Here is a 19,496-nt window from a genome sequence, read left to right on the forward strand (position 1 = left end):
GGTCTCGATCTCCTGACCTTTTTTTTTTTTTTTTTTTTTTTGAGATGGAGGCTCGCTCTGCAGCCCAGGCTGGAGTGCAGTGGCATGATCTTGGCTCACTGCAACCTCCAGCTTCCGGGTTCAAGAGATTCTCCTGCCTTAGCTTCCCAAGTAGCTAGGACTACGGGCGTGTGCTACCACTCCTGGCTAATTTTTTGTATTTTTAGTAGAGACAGGGTTTCACCATGTTAGCTAAGATGGTCTTGATCTCCTGACCTCGTGATCCCCCTACCTTGGCCTCCCAAAGTGCTGGGATTACAGGCGTGAGCCACCGTGCCCTGCAAGAAGTCTTATTACTTAACAGTTCCTGAAAAGAAGGGGCCACATCATGACACATAGGGCCATATAGTGAAGTACCAGGATTGGTCAGGAGGCAGAAGGAGCAAAGGAGAGAAGTGTGGCCCAGAGCCTTTATTGTCATTTCTATGGAAAGGAAGGGATGAGGCAGGACATAGGCAAATTTGAGCAAATTTAGGATTATATAGCTTAAAATCATTTCAGTTGGCTCAGGGTCATAGAGGTGGCCTCTGATCGTCTGGCACCTGGCCCTGGGGTGATTTAGAGCAGGGGAAATGTTCACTTGGTGTCCGAGAGTAAGCTAAAGTGGTTGCAAATATGTGCTTTGGTTGGTTGGTTTGCATAAGAAAGGTGAGTCTACAGGGCGGGTGGTTGTAGCCGGTAATCCCAGCAATTTGGGAGGCCGAGGTGGATGGATCACCTGAGGTCAGGGGTTTGAGCCCAGCCTGACCAACGTAGTGAAACCCCATCTCTACTAAAAATACAAAATTAACCGGCCTGTAATCCCAGCTACTTAGGATGCTCAGGCAGGAGAAATCGCTTGAATCTAGGAGGCGGAAGTTGCAATGAGCTAATGTCGTGCCACTGCACTCTTAGGCAACAAGGGTGAACTCTGTCAGAAAGAGAGAAAGATAGAGAGGGAGAGAGAAAAGAGAAAGAGAGTGAGAGAGAGAGAAAGGAAAGAAAAAGGAAGGAAAAAGGAAGGGAGGGAGGAAGGAAGAGAGGAAGGGAGGAAGGAAGGGAGGAAGGAAGGGAGGAAGGAAGGAAGGGAGGAAGGAAGGAAGGGAGGAAGGAGGAGAAGAAGGAAAGAAGGAAGGGAGGAAGGAAGGGAGGGAGTTTACAGGGGAGCCATTTGCTACCTCTAGGAATTAACTAGCCCTGGGAGAGGTAGTCTCTCCCTGGCCAGCAAGGCCCTCAGGATGTCAAGGCATCACAAAATAAAGAAAATTAAAAATATGATTCAGGAGTTTCCAGACAGCTGAGCACAGGGAAGTTCCTGGAAGGTGGTGCATCCTGGAGAGGGCATGGAAGCCCCACGTCCCTTCCCACCTACCTTGCTCTATACGTCTCTTCATCTGTATCCTTTGTAATATCCTTCAAGATAAACTTCTAAATACAAACACTGACAAAAATGCTCTCCGATCACAAATGGAATATAAAAGGCCAGGTGCGGTGGCTCACACCTGTAATCCCAGCACTTTGGGAGGCCGAGGCAGGCAGATCACCTGAGGTCAGGAGTTTGAGACCAGCCTGGCCAACATGGTAAAACCCCGTCTCTACTAAAAATACAAAAAGTATCTGAGTGTGGTGGCAGACGCCTGTAATCCCAGCTACTCGGGAGGCTGAGGCAGGAGAATCGCTTGAATCCAGGAGGCGGAGGTTGCAGTGAGCCATTGCATTCCAGCCTGGGGACAAGAGAGAGACTTCGTCTCAAAAAAAAAAAAAAATTGGAATATGAAAATTTAAGCTATAAATATGGTCTTCACTCCTTATTCCAGGAATCTACTTGTTCTGAAAGCTGGACTGGCTTGAATAAGGCTTTATGGCAATTTCTTGGAGGACCTATCAAGATTCCTATAAAAATTCACTCAATAAAACTGACCAAAACAAGATGTTCAATAAAAGGATCTCACGGTTAAAAAAGTAAAATTAAACCAAACCAAAACAACAACAATAAAACATGATGCATTCATCCTTCTATAGAGATTACTTCATGATAATAGTGATAGTTGTAATTTCTTTCTTTTTCTCTCTTTCTCTCTTTTCCTTTCTTTTCTTTCTCCTTCCTTTCTTCCTTTCTCTCTTTCTCTCTTCCTTTCTCTTTCTGTCTTTTTTGACATGGGGTTGGTCTGGCTGTGTTGTCCAGGATGGAGTGCATTGTCTTTTCACAGGCACGATCATGGCACAGCAGAGTCTCCAATTCCTGGCTGGGTCTACAGGCCCACACCACCATCCCTGGCTTAATTTCTGCTTACAGTGGCACAGTACACCAACATGTGGCTTTATAATTATACAACCAGTTCCTTACTAAAGGACATTTGTATTGTTTCTGTGTATTTCCATACTTTTCTGATACAAACATCCTACAATAAATAACTGTGAGAATGTCTTTCTTTTTTAGGTGGGCTAATTTATTTATTTATTTTTGCCTTTAATCAATGCTTTATTTAAAAAAAAATTTTTTTTTTTTTATAGGTTTTTGGGGAGCAGTTGGTGTTTGGTTACATGAGTACGTTCTTTAGTGGTGATTTGTGAGATTTTGGTGCACCCATTACCCGAGCAGTATCTACAGAACCCAATTTGTAGTCTTTTATCCCTCATCCCCTCCCCATACTTTCCCCGAGTCTTCAAAGTTTATTGTATAATTCTTCTGCCTTTGCATCCTCATAGCTTAGCTCCCACTTATGAGTGAGAACATACGATGTTTGGTTTTCCAATCCTGAGTTACTTTACTTAGAATCATAGTCTCCAATCCCAACCAGGTTGCTGCAAATGCCATTAATTCATTCTTTTTTATGGCTGAATAGTATTCCATCATATATACATATGATGTGATATATATATCACAGTTTCTTTTCTTTCTTGAGACAGAGTTTCTGTCTTGTTGCCCAGGCTGGAGTGCAATGGCGTAATCTCGGCTCACTGCAACCTCCGCCTCCCGGGTTAAAGCGATTCTCCTGCCTCAGCCTCCTGAGTAGTTGGGATTACAGGCATGCACCACCATGCCTGGCTAATTTTTTGTATTTTTAGTAGAGATGGGGTTTCTTAATGTTGGTCAGTCTGGTCTCGAACTCCCATCCTCAGGTGATCCACCCGCCTTGGCCTCCCAAAGTGTTGGCATTACAGGTGTGAGCCACTGCACCCAGCCACATATCACAGTTTCTTTATCCACTTGTTGATTGATGGGTATTTGTTCTGGTTCCACATTTTTGCAATTGTGAATTGTGCTGCTATAAACATGTGTGTGCAAGTATCTTTTTTGTGTAATGACTTCTTTTCCTCAGTAATGGGATTGCTGGATCAAATGATAATTCTACTTTCAGTTCTTTAAGGAATCTCTACACTGTTTTTCATAGTGGTCGTACTAGTTTACATTCCCACCAGCAGTGTAGAAGTGTTCCCTTTTCACCACATCCATGCCAACATCTATTATTTTATGATTTTTTGATCATGGCCATTCTTGTGGGAATAAGGTGGTATCGCATTGTGGTGTTGATTTGCATTTCCCTGATCATTAGTGATGTTGAGCATTTTTTCATGTTTGTTGGCCATTTGTATATCCTCTTTTGAGAATTGTCTATTCATGTCCTTAGCCCACTTTTTGATGGGATTGTTTGTCTTTTTCTTGCTAATTTGTTTGAGTTCGTGTGGATTCTGGATATTATTCCTTTGTCGGATATATAGATTGTGAAGATTTTCTCCCACTCTATGGGTTGTCTGTTTACTTTGCAGACGGTTCCTTTTGCCGTGCAAAAGGTCTTTAGTTTAATTAAGTCCCACCTATTTTTCTTTGTTTTTACTGTATTTGCTTTTGGGTTATTGGTTATGAACTCCTTGCCCAAGCCAATGTCTAGAAGGGTTTTTCTGATGTTATCTTGTAGAATTTTTATAGTTTCAGGTCTTAGATTTAAGTCCTTGATCCATCTTGAGTTGATTTTTGTATGAAGTGAGAGATGAGAAACCAGTTTCATTCTCCTATGTATGGCTTGCCAATTCTCCCAGCACCATTTGTTGAATAGGGTGTCCCTTCTCCGCTTTATGTTTTTGTTTGCTTTGTCGAAGGTGAGTTGGCTCTAAGTATTTGGGTTTATTTCTGGATTCTCTATTCTGTTCCATTGGTCTATGTGCCTATATTTATACCAATACCATGCTGTTTTGGTGACTGTGGCATTATAGTATAGTTTGAAATCAGGTAATGTGATGCCTCCAGATTTGTTCTTTTTGCTTAGTCTTGCTTTAGCTATGCGAGCTCTTTTTTGGTTCCACATGAATTTTAGGGTTGTTTTTTCCTAGTTCTATGAAGAATGATAGTGGTATTTTGATGGGAATTGCATTGAATTTGTAGATTGCTGTAATAGCCTTATTTAGTTTTAAGAATACTGAAGGAAAATTTTTGTGTTGCAGTTGCCATCATTATATCATCAACCTGATGTTCAGTACGTTCCTGTAAAACCCTAAAACATAAATTCTTAACTAAGTTATCCCATCACTGAAGGCTTCTTTTGGCCAGAGAATTTCTTTAGGTATCAGGTATAGTACTCAAATATCTTTATCAGGAGATGTTTTCCTATCCCAGTCTTCAGAATTCTTATTTCTGGTGCCAGAGGCAATAAGAAGAAAACAGATGATCCAGGAATTAGACTCTCAGTTCAAGGTCACAGGCAGCAGCAGTTCAATCTGCACACTCTACACCAAACAAAGAGTCCTTCAGAAGCCCCTGACTCTGCTCCTTGGCTTTTTCCTGAGGAGGAGTCTTGTAAAAATATATGTAACCCTGTGTAATTTCATCCAAACCTTCTCTAGAGAAGATCACTATGATATCTGTGTTCTTCCAAATATACTGGGAAATTAAATACCTACCTACTGAAGTGTGAACTATTGTTATGTCTTAAATTTCCAAGGAAAATATTATTTCATCCAGGACCTGAATGCCTTCCTCAGAGTGGTGTTCACTTTCAATATGATTTTCCACCTTTCTAGCATCCAGTACATTGGGACTGTTTTCCATGCCAATCGCAAATGTCTAGAGAGTGTCTTACACTTGGGCCTCTTTCAGCTGCATCAACAGAGTGGCAGCAACGAAGCTGGAATCCAAGCCTTTTCTCTGTCGTCAGTCGTTTCTTAATAGCACTGTCAAAAGGAATCCAGAGGTTGCTCTTCACAGTTTCTATCTCAAAACTGTTTCTCCACACTGTTATAGAGGGCATGCAGAGGTTGATCTCTACAGTGACGACTCTCTAGGTAGGTGTCTCTGCCCAGGAATACTTTCTTATTGACAGTATTTAATACAATAAATGCAAACACTCAACCCAACATACACATTTTCTGCTCAGTCCCTCCTTTGTCATAAAGATGAAGGATTATCTCACCATCCACTCTGGCCTTGTAATCAAATTCAAAATGGTATTATACCTTCTTGTGGTTGTAAATTTCACCACTGCAACAGAGCCACAAATAAAGATATTTCCTCACTTGAATTGGCTGGATTCCAAACAGCTGGTCAACTATGACCAACTGGTGAAATCCAAAGCAGCAGCTGATGTATCCATTGACATTCTCAGGACGAAATGCATCTGGACCCCTGTGTGTGATCTTCCTAGCACTCGGATGCTGCCCAGAGAGGCTATCATTGCTGCCAAAGAGGGCCCAAATGCCACACATGGTACAGTGGAGCTGCGGGCTCTGTGGGTATGTGAGCAGAGGTCAGGGCTGTGGACTGTTTCCATTGTTTACTTTCAGTACAATTGTCTCTGTATATATCTCTATTCTTTTTTTCTTAGATAAATAGTAGCAACTGTACACATTTTTCTTTACCACAATTTTTTTTTCTCTGAACAATATATCCTGGAAATCACTGCATAGTTATATGCAGAGATTTTCTGCATTCGTTTTTACAGGTATTACAGTACCCTGTTGTGTGGACGTTCTGGTACATTTCAAGAGGGAACAACTGTACTAGGAAGTACAGATTCAAAGCATGAGAAACCTGCAAGAAGAAGTCTTTTATTTTAGCCAAGCTGTGGGTAACTTGAGGGTTGCAGAATAGGCTGAGGAGTCAACAGAGAAGATGGCTGAACAATTACACAAGATTGCTGCTGGCCCTATTTAATAAGCCTCATTGTTATCTAAGGTGAAGCGAAGCTGAAAGGATTTGAGGAAATAAATAGGCTGTTTCCTTTCGCCCATTCTTCCTTGTTTTTCCTACTATTATTCTAGTAGGTTTTAAAGTAAAGCCTGGAGTAAGCCTGAGCGCAGCTGTCTCATATGGGAAAGTGCTCTGATGGGTATCAGGGAAATCCTGCATTTGCCTTTGTGAGACTCTTCGCCTGATGGTCATTGTTTCTCCTCTGACTCCTAGAATCACCTCACTGGGGAGATGAGGGGTGCCCATCAGAAGTCTCTGAATTGAGTCAAAAAACAATTTAACTCCAGAATCCTATTGTACACTTTATCCCCAAATTCAGCCTCCAAGCTATTTCCCATTCTGCATTATGCTTCACCATATTGTACAATAAAGCTTCCTAAAGAGTGTTTCAATGAGTAGTACATAATATCATAGCCAGTAATATAAACATATGCAAAATCCTCAGTGAAGAGAACAAGAATCAGGGCAAATAGAATGTAGATGTTTGTGCTGGGCATGGTGGCTCACGCCTATAATCCCCAGTACTTTGGGAGGCTGAGGCGTGATCAGCCCCCTTCCTCACCTCTCCTCAAAGAGAAGAGTAGCTATGACTGGTGATATTCAGTTGACCTAGTTTCACAGAGGATAGGATCACTCACTGTAGTTTAAAAGACTACACATGAAGACTGTACGAGAAACATTTTGAAATAGTCCTGAAAAATCACATAAGTAGGATTGAACAAAAATAGAAACACATTCCTTGTTTTGAATAGAACCAATCAATGTAATAAAGTCTCTCCAGGTTCATGTATAAATTTAATGTAATCCCAATAAAAATGCCAGCAAATTTTTTTCCTGGCACGGGATCCTACACTTCATATGGAAAAATAAATAAGCAAGAATACTTATGAACATCTTCAAAAGCAAGAGCAATAAAAGGGGACTGGTCTTACCACATATTAAAACTTATTATAAAGATTTGATAATTAAAACAGTGTGGTGTTGGTTCCTGCCTAGACATTCAAACCAGTAGGAATAGTTATGAAGTACATAGGGAAATTTAGCATATGATAAAGGTGGGATCTTAAATTATTGGGGAAAAGATTAACTTTTTTATTTTTAAATTTTTTGAGACGGAGTCTCGCTCTGTTGCCCGGGCTGGAGTGCAATAGCACAATCTCGGCTCACTGCAACCTCCGCCTCCCGGGTTCAAGTGGTTCTCCCACCTCAGCCTCCCAAGCAGCTGGGAATACAGGTGCGTGCCACCATGCCTGGCAAATTTTTTGTATTTTTAGTAGAGACGGGTTTCACCATATTGGCCAGGCTGGTCTTGAACTTCTGACCTCAAGTGATTTGCCCGCCTTGGCTTCCCAGAGTGCTGAGATTACAGGCATGAGCCACCATGCCAGGCCAGAAAAGATTCACTTTTAAATAATGACATTAGCACAACTGGAGTGTTTATGTCCCTAATTTACATTAGGACCAGGCATGGGGGCTCATGCCTGTAATCCCAGCTACTTGGGAGGCTGAGGCAGGAGAATCACTTGAAGCCAGGAGGTGGAGGTTGCAGTGAGCCTAGCTCGCGCCATTGCACTCCAGCCGGGGCGACAATAGTGAAATTCTGTCTAAAAAAAAAATTTACATCAGAATGTACTTGAAACAGATCCCTTGTTTCAATGCACAAAAAAATGAAAACATAACAGGTTCAAGAAGAAAACATATATGAATTTCTTTGTAATCTGGACAAAGGAAAGCCTTCCTAATTATAACTAAAATTCCAGAAGCCATGGAGAAAGATTGATAAATTCAAATCTATCCATTTATATCTACAGCTGTATCTATCTATATATGCACAAACATATATATATATGCATAGACTTTTTTTTGAGATGGAGGCTGGAGTGCAGTGGTGCAATCTTGGCTCACTGCAACCTCTTCCTTCCAGGTTCAAGCGATTCTCCTGCCTCAACCTCTTGAATAGCTGGGATTACAGGTGCCCACCACCGTGCCAGCTAATTTTTGTATTTTTAGTAGAGACAGGGTTTCGTCATGTTGTCCAGGCTGGTCTTGAACTCCTGACCTCAGGTGATCTGTCCGCCTTGGCCTCCCAAAATGCTGGGATTACAGGCGTGAGCCACCGCACCCGGCTGATACGTGGATAGACTTTTGCTTGGCAAAAACATCATAAACAAAATCAAAAGAGATGAAAAACTGGGAGAAAATATTTGTAGTTTAAATTATACAAAATAGCTAATTTCCATCATAGATAAATAAGTAAAAGCAAAAAGAAGAGTATTGATGCATGATACATGGAAGAACCTCCAAAATATTATGCTAAGTGAAAGAGTCAGTCACAAAAGTCTACATATTGTATGATACCATTTATATGAAATGTCCAGAATAGACAAGTCTATAGAGATAGAGTAGACTGGTGTCACATAGGGCTGGGTAGGGTAGGGGCGAGGGGCAGGAATGGAGATGACTACTGAGAGGTAAGGGGTTTCTTTTTGGAATGTTGAAAATGTTCCAAAATTATACTATAGCAATGGTTGCATAGCTCCATAAATATACTAAAAACCATTGAATTGTATACTTTAAACGGATGAACTTAATGGTATGTATATCTCAATAAGCCGGGCACGGTGACTCACACCTGTAATCCCAGCACTTTGGGAGGCCGAGGCGGGCGGATCACGAGATCAGGAGTTCAAGACCAGCCTGACCAACATGGTGAAATCCTGTCTCTACTAAAAATACAAAAATTAGCCAGCCATGGTGGCGTGTGCCTGTAGTCCCACCTACTCAGGAGGCTGAGGCAGGATAACTGCTTGAACCCGGGAGGCAGAGGTTGCAGTGAGCTGAGATCATGCCACTGCACTCCAGCCTGGGCTACAGACTGAGACTCCATCTAAAAAAAAAAATCTATATCTGTATCTATATATATTTGTATGTATGTGTGTGTGTGTGTGTGTGTGTGTGTGTGTGTATATATATATATATATATATAATATATCTCAATAAAGCTGTTTAGGTATAAAAGATTTTACTGTTCAAGAAGCCGGGTGTGGTGGCTCACGCCTGTAATCCCTTCACTTTTGTAGGTCGAGGCAGGAGGTCAAGAGTTTGAGACCAGCCTGGCCAAAACAGTGAAACCCTGTCTCTACTAAAAATACAAAAATTATCTGGGCGTGGTGGTGGGTGCCTGTAGTCCCAGCTACTTGGGAGGCTGAGGCAGGAGAATCGCTTAAACCTCAGAGGCAGAGGTTGCAGTGAATGGAGATCACACCACTGCACTCCAGCCTGGGCAACAGAGACAGTCTCAAAAAAGAAAAAAAAAAAAAGGTTTTTGAAGTAAAATCCTAGTAGGAAAATGGCCCAAAGTGTTAAGAGACAGTTCACAGACGATTAAAGGCAAATGTCTGTGAAGTACTTGGAAAAATACTCAGCATCACTTCTTATAAAAGAAATGCAAATTAAAATATGGTCAGCCCTTGGCATCCATTGATTCCACATTTGTAAATTCAATCAACCATGGATAGAAATGACAGCCATGTATTGCTTAATGATGGGGATACATTCTCCAAAATGTGTTGTTAGGCGGCCAGGTGCAGTGGTTCATGCCTATAATCCCAGCACTTTGGGAGCCCAAGGCAGGCGGATCACCTGAGGTCAGGAGTTCTAGAACAGCCTGGCCAACATGGTGAAACACCATCTCTATTAAAAATACAAAAAAAATTAGCCAGGCGTAGTCGCAAACTCCTGTAATCCCAGCTATTCGGGAGGCTGAGGCAGGAGAATCGCTTGAACCCGGGAGGCGAAGGTTGCAGTGAGCTGAGATCACACCATTGCACTCCAGCCTGGGGGACAAGAGCAAGACTTCATCTCAAAAAAAAAAAAAAAAAGTGTTGTTAGGCGATTTCACCATTGTGCGAACATCATAGAGTGTACTTACACAAACCTAGATGGTATAGCTTACTACACACATTCGCTATATGGTATAGCCACCATTGTATATGTAGTCAGCTGTTGACTAAAACTTCCTTATGGGCGCAAGACTGTGTCTGAAAAAAAATTGTTTGTATTGAATATGTACAGACTTATTTTTCTTACCAGTAATCCCTAAATAATAGAGTATATAAATCATTTGCATAGCATTTATATTGTATTAGGTATTATAAGTAATCTAGAGATTATTTAAAGTATACTGGAGTATATGCATAGGTTATATGCAAATATTACCACATTTTACATAAAGGACCTGAGCATTCATGGATTTTGGTATTCACAGGAGGTACTGGACAGCGTATATTCAAATACTGTTTTTCCCTTATCAGATTGGCAGTGTTGGGAGACAATCCTTCATGGTGTTTCTCTACATCTTGTGACAGCTTCTGTTCTCAATGTCTTTTGTGCTGCAAACATTCTGTAAGGACAGAGGATAGATTCCTCTCCTGACCAAGACAATAAAAACAACATTTTCCTCCAGGTCAAAGGTTAGGTAGGTTTTTTAGCAGCTCCTTATAAGACTGAGGGTTTCCTAATTTCAGTGTTCTTTAGCTCTGACACAAGCCCACCAGGGCAAGGCATCCACCTTGCAAGGAGGGCAAAAATCTCAGACCCCTCACAGTTCTTAGGCAGAAGTACAAAAGCTTGACAACATACGCTGTTGGTAAGCCTGGGGAGAAACAGGTATTTCCACACATTGCTGTTGGGATTGCAAAATGGCACAATTCCCCTGGAAGGAAATCTGGCAATATTTAACAAAATTGCATGTTCATCTACCCTTTGATTCAGTGACTCTTCTAGAAATCTAGCTGATACACCTCCACAAATGCAAACTATGATGTACAGATATGATATGCAAATGGAAAATAAGATATGCTATACAGATATGCTATTTGCAATAGGAATGGCTTGAAAACCAGTACAACTACCCATGAATAGGAGACTGATTGAATAAACTAGGGCACATCTACACAAACACACATATTTATGCATATGTATTTATTTTTTTCAAAGAAATAATAAACAAGAAATTGTTGAAAATGGAAATGGCTACTTCTGAACGATGGGTGAGATGGGAATAGGGAACAGGGTGACAGCAAGAACTCTCTGAGTATCTTTCTTTATACAGTTTTTACTTTTCAATCATGTAAATGACTCACATATTCAAAAACCAAAATTAAGTCAAATGGGAAAAAATCAAATTAAACACAAACAGAAACAATTGAACACAAACAGAAACAAACGAACAGACCTGAATATAAAACCTAATCACACAGGGGAAATGATTACTTCAAATAACTTTGGAACATAGAACACTGGCAGTAACATTTTCCAGACACACATTGTAAGGACAAATAAAACTGTGTTTTCTGATTTCCATTGTGTGCGTGTTCCTGTAGACTGATTTCAAGTCACCAGTGGTTTCACAACCATCTGGCAAGATTCCTGACAATTTTAGCAATTGATTCTCATAAGCCGGTTCTATCTGGCTCTAAGAAATCATTGCTTATAGGTACTCTAGTCAAGGTAACAAGCTGTCAACAAAGCAAACCATAAACCAAAAAAGATGAAAGAAAATATCTAGAAAAATTATGAAAAGGCTCCATGCAGATTGAAGTGTGACAAACACATAGCTCCAGCTCCTTATCTTCCATGGTCCTCAGGTCTTGGGCTGTCTTCATGCAGTCATTAGCTTGTTCCTATGGTCTTCAGTGGAAGGTGTCCCCTTCCTGCAGTTTTCTGCTTCTGGATGATTCCTCAGTATTCTCCAGTTGAGGTCTCTGATAGCAATGTCTTCCTGATTCAAGAATGGCTTTCTCCTTCGTCAAGAAACAGGGATATAGCTGGGCACAGTGGCTCAGGACTGTAATCTCAGCACTTTGGGATGCTGAGGTGGGAGGATATCTTGAGGGCTTGAGGGCAGGTGTTTGAGACCAGCCTGGGCAACACGGCAAGACCCCATCTCTTAAAAAAAAAAAAAAATTAGCTGGGTGTGGTGGCGCATGCCTGTAGTCCCAGCTACTTGGAGGCTGAGGTGGATCATTTGAACCAGGGCGTTTGAGTTTACAGTGAGCTATGATTGCATCGCTGCACTCCAACCTGGGTGACAAAGACCCTGTCTTAAAAAAAGGAAGAAAGAAAGAAGGATGCAAGGATCAATACCCTAGAGTTCAATTGCTGTGTTATTTGTTAATTAGTGCCTACAAGGTCCTTTCCACTGAGGTAAAGGGCAGTGTTTTTCTGATGTGTCCTTCAGCAGATGAAGCCTCTACATTTTAAATTGTCAATGGTTTTTGTTTTTGTTTTTTTAGATGCAGTTTTGCTATGTTGCCCAGCCTGGAGTGCAGAGTGCAGTAGTAGGATCATAGCACTCTAGCAAGATCCAGTAGCAGGATTATAGCACACAAACTTCCAGCCTCAAGCGATCCTCCCATCTCAGCCTCCCGAGTTGCTGGGACTACAGGTGTGTGCCACCATGCCCTACTAATTTTTTGTTTTTTAAAAATTTTTTGTACACACCATGTCTTGCTATGTTGCCCAGGTTTGTCTCAAACTTCTGGCCTCAAGTGGTTCTCCTGCTTCAGTCTTCCAAAGTGTGGGGATTATAGGTGTGAGCTACTGTTTCTGGCCTGGGATTGTTTTGAGGGATGTTTTTGAAAAGGTATTCATATTTCTTGATAAAACAAATACTTGTTGATATGAGTGTATCAATTCCACTTATGTGAAGTACCTAGAGTAGCCAAATTCATAGTGAGAGAAAGTAGATGGTGGTTGCAAGAGGCTGGGAGAAGGAGGAAAATGAGGGGTTAATGTTTAATGGATAGAGTTTCAGTTTTGCAAGATGGAAAAAGTGTGGGATGGAGAGTGGTGATAATGGCACAACAGTGTGAATGTACTTAATGCCACTGGACCATACACTGAAAGATGGTTAAAATGCTAAATTTTGTTATGCCTGTTTTACCTCAGTTTTTACAAAACCAAGTGTATCACCCCAGTCATATGCAATATTGGCTATATCAGCTTGTAATAAGACAGTCTATAATGGGAGCAACATTCCCAGGCAGATAAGATGCCTAAGTATCAGTTAATAGGTTAAGAGTCAATGGGCTAGGCCAGGCACTGTGGCTCACACTTGTAATCCCAACACTTTGGAAGGCCAAGAGAGGAGGATCGCTTGAGGCCAGAATTTTGAGAGTTAATGGGCTACCTATGGAGTTGACTTCACTGTCATTAAGAGAAAAGGCAATAGTTTGGGTCAAGGAAGTTCAAGCGTTTCTGAAAGTTTAACTAGAGTTTGAGAATTCTATTTGTCCTTTCTATATTACTTGAGATTTGGGAAATTTTGAATAGTACAAAGAATGATTGCAACTCATTGAGCAAATAAAAAGCCAAGGCCACAGTGGGGTGTGTGTGTGTGTGTGTGTGTGTGTGTGTGTGTGTGTGTGTGTGTGTGTGTGTGTGTGTGTGACAGAGAGAGACAGATGGGAGAGTAAAAAAGAAAATTTCTTCTTTACAGGATGTTAGCTAACGAATATAGAAGAAATGACAGATTTAGGGCCAGCTGTGGTGGCTCATGCCTGTAATCCCAGCACTTTGGGAGGCCGAGGCGGATGGAGTTCAAGACCTGCCTGGCCAAAATGGCAAAACCCCGTCGACTAAAAATATAAAAATTAGCCAGGCATGGTGGCATGCATTGTAATCCTAGCTACTTGGGAGGCTGAGGCAGTAAAATTGCTTGAACCTGGAAGGCAGAGGTTGCAGTGAGCTGGGATCACGCCACTGCACTCCAGCCTGGGTGGCAAGAGTGAAACTCTGTCTCAAAAAATACAAAAAACAAAAAACAAAAAGAATGAACAGGGATAAAAAATACAAGTGTTGGCTGGCATGGTGGCTCACGCCTGTAATCCCAGCACTTTGGGAGGCCGAGAAGGGCAGATCACCTGAGGTCAGGAGTTCGAGACCAGCCTGGCCAACATGGTGAAACCCCATCTGTACTAAAAATACAAAAATTAGCTGGGCATGGTGGCATGTGCCTGTAATCCCAGCTACTTGAGAGGCTGAGGCAGGAGAATCACTTGAACCTGGGAGGCAGAGGTTGCAATGAGCCGCGATCGCGCCATTGCACTCCAGCCTGGGTGACAGAGAGAGACTCAGTCTCAAAAAACAAAACAAAACAAAACCAAAAACCAAAAAAAAAAAAAAAAAAAACCACAAATGTCTACATCAGAGTAAAGTACGGGACGTGGCAAAGTGAGCTGCCCTTACACAGTGTAAATGCTATCTAAATAGTTATTATACTGTATCCCTGTATTGTTGAGCATCCCTGTATTGTTAAATCTTTTGATTTCTCATGAGAAGTAGAAAACTTAAAATTTTATGTGAAAGCTGCCATATTTTGGATATATATGTAGTTAACTAATTCAAATTGCACACACATGTCCACACACACACACACACACACTGAACATAGCCTTATGCCACATGTGGCCCCCCTTTTGCCTCAGTGTGATCTCTGGCCTCTTAGATAAAAACTCCAAACTCTTTAGAACAGTATTCACTTTCTTTAGGACCTGGCCCTCGCCTATTCCTAGAGATTTGTCTCTGATATTTTGTCCACTCGCGTGGTACCATTTGTAACTTGGGAATGCATGTGGCTAGCTTCACGCCTTGCTATGTGGCATGTGGTATTCTCTTTTCACCCAGAATGTCCATTTACCTATGTTTGTTTTTTTTTGTTTGTTTGTTTGCTTGCTTTGAAACAAGGTCTTGCTCTGTTGCCTGGGCAGGAGTGCAGTGGTGTGATCATAGTTCACTGCAGCCCCTATCTACTGGGCTCAAGTGATCTTCCCATCTCAGCCTCTCAAGTCGCTGTGTACTTGGTACAGGTGCGTACCATCATGCTTGGCTACATTTTTTATTTTTTATTTGTAGAGACAAGGGGTCTCCTTTTGTTACCAAGTCTGGTCTTTGGGCTCACGAGATCCTCTCACCTCGTCCTCCCAAAGTACTGGGATTGCAGGTGTGAGCCACCTCACCTGGCCTATCTATCTTTTGACTACTTTTTAAGATCCAGCACAAGTGTCTCCTATTCTGTAAAAGTCTTCCCTGACTCACATGTACATACTGATTACTTTATTTTGCTGCTGCTAAACAGCATAATTTTTATTTTTACTTAAATTGTGTTAATATTGTGATTGAAATATACAAAGAAACATAGAATAATGTAATAACTGTGTACATACCAATGAGCTCCATTAATTCCTGACACTTTTCCATTCTAACCTCAAGTCTTTTTTTTTTTTTTGAGAAAAAAATACTGAAAGCTGCAATTGCAGCCACCTGAAGAGAGACGGTTTAGCATAGTGGAGTATATGTGCTCTGAACGCCCACTGCCTAGGTTCATCATCCCTGCCCTGTCACTTACTAGCTGTTCACCTTCAGAAAATTGTTTAACCAGCTCATCTGTAAGAGGGGATAATAATAGTATCCATCTTACAGAATTGTGAGGATTAAGAATACATTCAGGTCACTTAGAACGGCCAGTTTCTGGAATAGAGTAAGCATTCAATAAACATTAATAATTAGTATTTTGTCTACTCCTCCTTTATTTATTTATTTATTTATTTATTTATTTATTTATTTATTTATTTTTGAGACTGAGTCTCGCTCAGCCACCCAGGCTGGAGTGCAGTGGCGTGATCTCAGCTCACTGCAACCACCGTCTCCCGGGTTCAAGAGATTCTCCTGTCTCAGCCTCCTGAGTAGCTGGGATTACAGGCACCCGACATCATGCCTGGCTAATTTTTGTATTTTAGTAGAGACGGGGTTTCACCATGTTGGCCAGGCTGGTCTTGAACTCCTGACCTCAGGTGATCCACCTGCCATGGCCTCCCAAAGTGCTGGGATTACAGGCATAAGCCACCGAGACTGGCTTTTTTTTTTTTTTTTGAGACAAAAGTCTCACTCTGTCACCCAGGCTGGAGTACAGTGGCGTGATCTAGGCTCACTGCAACCTCTGCCTCCCAGGCTCCCAGGTTCAAGTGATTCTTGTGCCTCAGACTCCTGAGTAGCTGGGATTACAGGCATGTGCCACTACACCTGGCTAATTTTTGTATTTTTAGTAGAGATGGGTTTTCACCATGTTGGCCAGGCTGCTCTCAAACTCCTAACCTCAGGTGATCTGCCCACCTTGGACTTCCAAAGTGCTGGGATTTCAGGTGTTAGCCACCATGCCCAGCCTACTCCTCCTTTTCATCTGAGCCAGAAATAGACTATTTGTAGCTCTTTTAATCTTTCAGGATACAAACAATCAAGTTTATCCTTTTGCTTGCTTACTCTTTCTAATAAGTGTAAATTAAGGATAAACTTTCCTAAATAACAGTTTTTACAAATGTTACTTGTTCTTTCAATGCAGATATGAGTTAGGGGAATCTTGGCGTATTTTCTCAAGATCAGTGTTCATAAACTACTACCTGAATTGTTTCTGTGAGAAGAAATGTTACACAGAGATGCCAGGGGACTCAACCATATTCAAGAATTTCCCCAAGATCTTCCATGATTGTTGGGTTCAAATTCTTGGGCCAATAAATTGTTGCCAGGATGGGAAGGTTACTTGACACAAAGAATGGCTACTTAAAGCTTACGGAATCTCCTGTGGCTGCTATACTGAGAAAAAGTTATGGGCATTGCAGGCGTTCCATAGGCTGTTTAGAAGCGGGCTTACGTAGAGTGGTGCACAACTTGATGCTTAAAATTTGTTTTCAGGATGCTACTTCGGACTCTTAGGATAAATTTTAAACTCTTTGAGAAAAGGGACCACACCTTTGTATTTCTATTACACTAACTGCAACAAAAGAACTCAATAAATTCTGTTTTTTTTTTTTTTTTTTTGAGATAGAGTCTCGCTCTGTCGCCCAGGCTGGAGTGCAGTGGCGTGGTCTTGGCTCACTGCAAGGCACGCCTCCTGGGTTCACGCCATTCTCCTGCCTCAGCCTCCCGAGTAGCTGGGACTACAGGCGCCAGCTACCATGCCTGGCTAATTTTTTTGTATTCTTAGTAGAGATGGGGTTTCACTGTGTTAGCCAGGTTGGTCTCAATCTCCTGACCTCGTGATCCAACTGCCTCGGCCTCCCAAAGTGCTGGGATTACAGGCGTGAGCCACCGTGCCCGGTCTTTTTTTTTTTGAGATGGAGTTTCGCTTTTGTTGCCCAGGCTGGAGTGGTGCAATGGCGTGATCTTGGGTCACCACAACTTTTGCCTCCTGGGTTCAAGTGATTCTCCTGCTTCACCCTCCCGAGTAGCTGGGATTACAGGCATATGCCACCATGCCCTGCTAATTTTGTATTTTTAGTAGAGATGGGGTTTCACCATGTTGGTCAGGCTGGTCTTGAACTCCTGACCTCAGGTGATCCACCCACCTCGGCCTCCCAAGTGCTGGGATTATAGGTGTGAGCCACCGCGCCTGGCCTAATAAATTCTTATTGAATGAAGAGAGCTCTCTGGTAATTAGTAATAATAAATGTCTACCATTTATAATTTAGGGTAGCAAGCTAATATCATTCATTTGTAGGCATCTGTATCAGCAAACAAGAGGAATCTAGCTAGTTTAAATACGAATGGAATTTATTAAAGAACATTGACTCAGCTGGGTGTAGTGGCTCGTGCCTGTAATGCCAGTACTTTGGGAGGCTGAGGCCAGTGGATTGCTTGAGTCCAGGAGTTGGAGACCAGCCTGGCCAATATGGCAAAACCTGTCTCTACAAAAATTACAAAAATTAGTCAGGCGTGTTGGTGCACGCCTGTAGTCCCAGCTACTTGGGGGGCTGAGTTGGGAGGATCACTTGAGTCCGGGAGGCTGAGGGTGCGGTGAGCTGAGATCGTGCCACTGCACTCCAGCATGGGTGACAGAGCAAGACCCTGTCTCAAAAATAAATAAATTAAGAACATTAACGCACAAGATCTTCAAAGGGCCTAAGAATCAATCTGTAAGTTACACAGCCAGGAAAAAATACCCCACTGCTCCTCCAAGCCCAGAGCAAAGACCTCACTGTCATCAGGGCTTGGCATGGGCACTGCAGTGGGTACTTGATGCCAGAACCTCTGTCATTGGTGCTCCTAACATCTGGAAGCCTCTACTGCTACCCTCACCAGGAAATGGATTCTGTGTTGCAACTGCTTCACCACATTGCTCTCTTAAATCAAGGTCTCTTTCAGACACAGCTACGAGTGCAGCTAGGTCATCTGCCTGCACCCAAACTCCAAGTAAAGAGGACAAAGCAAATTTCTGGCCCTGTCTTTGGAAGAACTCATCACATGGGAGATTTCCCAACATGAGAAAGGTTTTCAGATGATGGTGGATGCCCATAAAACATGACACACGTCTTTGACGGCAGCATGATGCAAGTGTTTCTGCAGGCCAGTATCAGACCTCAAAGTGCTGGTTATGGGTCCTTGCTGGAATAACTACAGAAACTGAGGGTAGCATTTCTCTTATTATAGCCCTAAGAAATACTCAGAAGATAGACGTTCTTATTTAGTCACAGAATTATCACAGAGAGTTGGCAGATTGGCACTGTTTCCGGGATTACACTTAGCATAGTGTTACTCCAGAGCAGAGTAACCCTTGGCCAAATCTGGCCAGTCCTCTGTTTTTATAAGGCCTGCAAAACTACAGTTTTTTTTTTTTTTACATGATTAAAGAGTTGCTAAAGAACAAACAAAGGGCCGGGCGCAGTGGCTCACCCCTGTAATCCCAGCACTATGGGAGGCCGAGGTGGGTGGATCACAAGGTCAGGAGATCGAGACCATCCTGGCTAACACAGTGGAACCCCGTCTCTACTAAAAATACAAAAAATTAGCCAGGCGTGGTGGTGGGCACCTGTAGTCCCAGCTACTCGGGAGGCTGAGGCAGGAGAATGGTGTGAACCCGGGAGGCGGAGCTAGCAGTGAACCGAGATCGCGCCACTGTACTCCAGCCTGGGAGACAGCGAGACTCCGTCTCAAAAAAAAAAAAAAAAAGAACAAAACAAACATGCAACAGATGTCTGTGGTGCTCCAAGCCTGAAAATCTGTCCCTTTGGAGAAAGTTTGCCAGTCACTGCCCTGGTTGTCCTCCACTGCTAAATTCTTTGAGAAGGAATGCTTGCCACATACTATATGCCTAGGTTGTTATTCACTGGATAAATACTATTCTTTTTTTTTTTGAGACAGAGTCTCACTCTGTCATCCAGGCTGGGGTGCAGTGGCGTGATCTCAGCTTACTGCAACCTCTGCCTCCTGGGTTCAAGCTGTTAGAAATGCTTGTTCCTCA

At 42.2% G+C, this 19,496-nt stretch overlaps 1 pseudogene; it reads right to left on the reverse strand.

The window, feature by feature from the left end:
* Positions 1-332: 332 nt before the first annotated feature.
* Positions 333-5,718, reverse strand: LOC129011365 (asparagine synthetase [glutamine-hydrolyzing]-like; annotated as a pseudogene).
* Positions 5,719-19,496: the final 13,778 nt, after the last annotated feature.

This window comes from Pongo pygmaeus, chromosome 14, assembly GCF_028885625.2.
Source record: "Pongo pygmaeus isolate AG05252 chromosome 14, NHGRI_mPonPyg2-v2.0_pri, whole genome shotgun sequence".
NCBI lineage: Eukaryota > Metazoa > Chordata > Mammalia > Primates > Hominidae > Pongo > Pongo pygmaeus.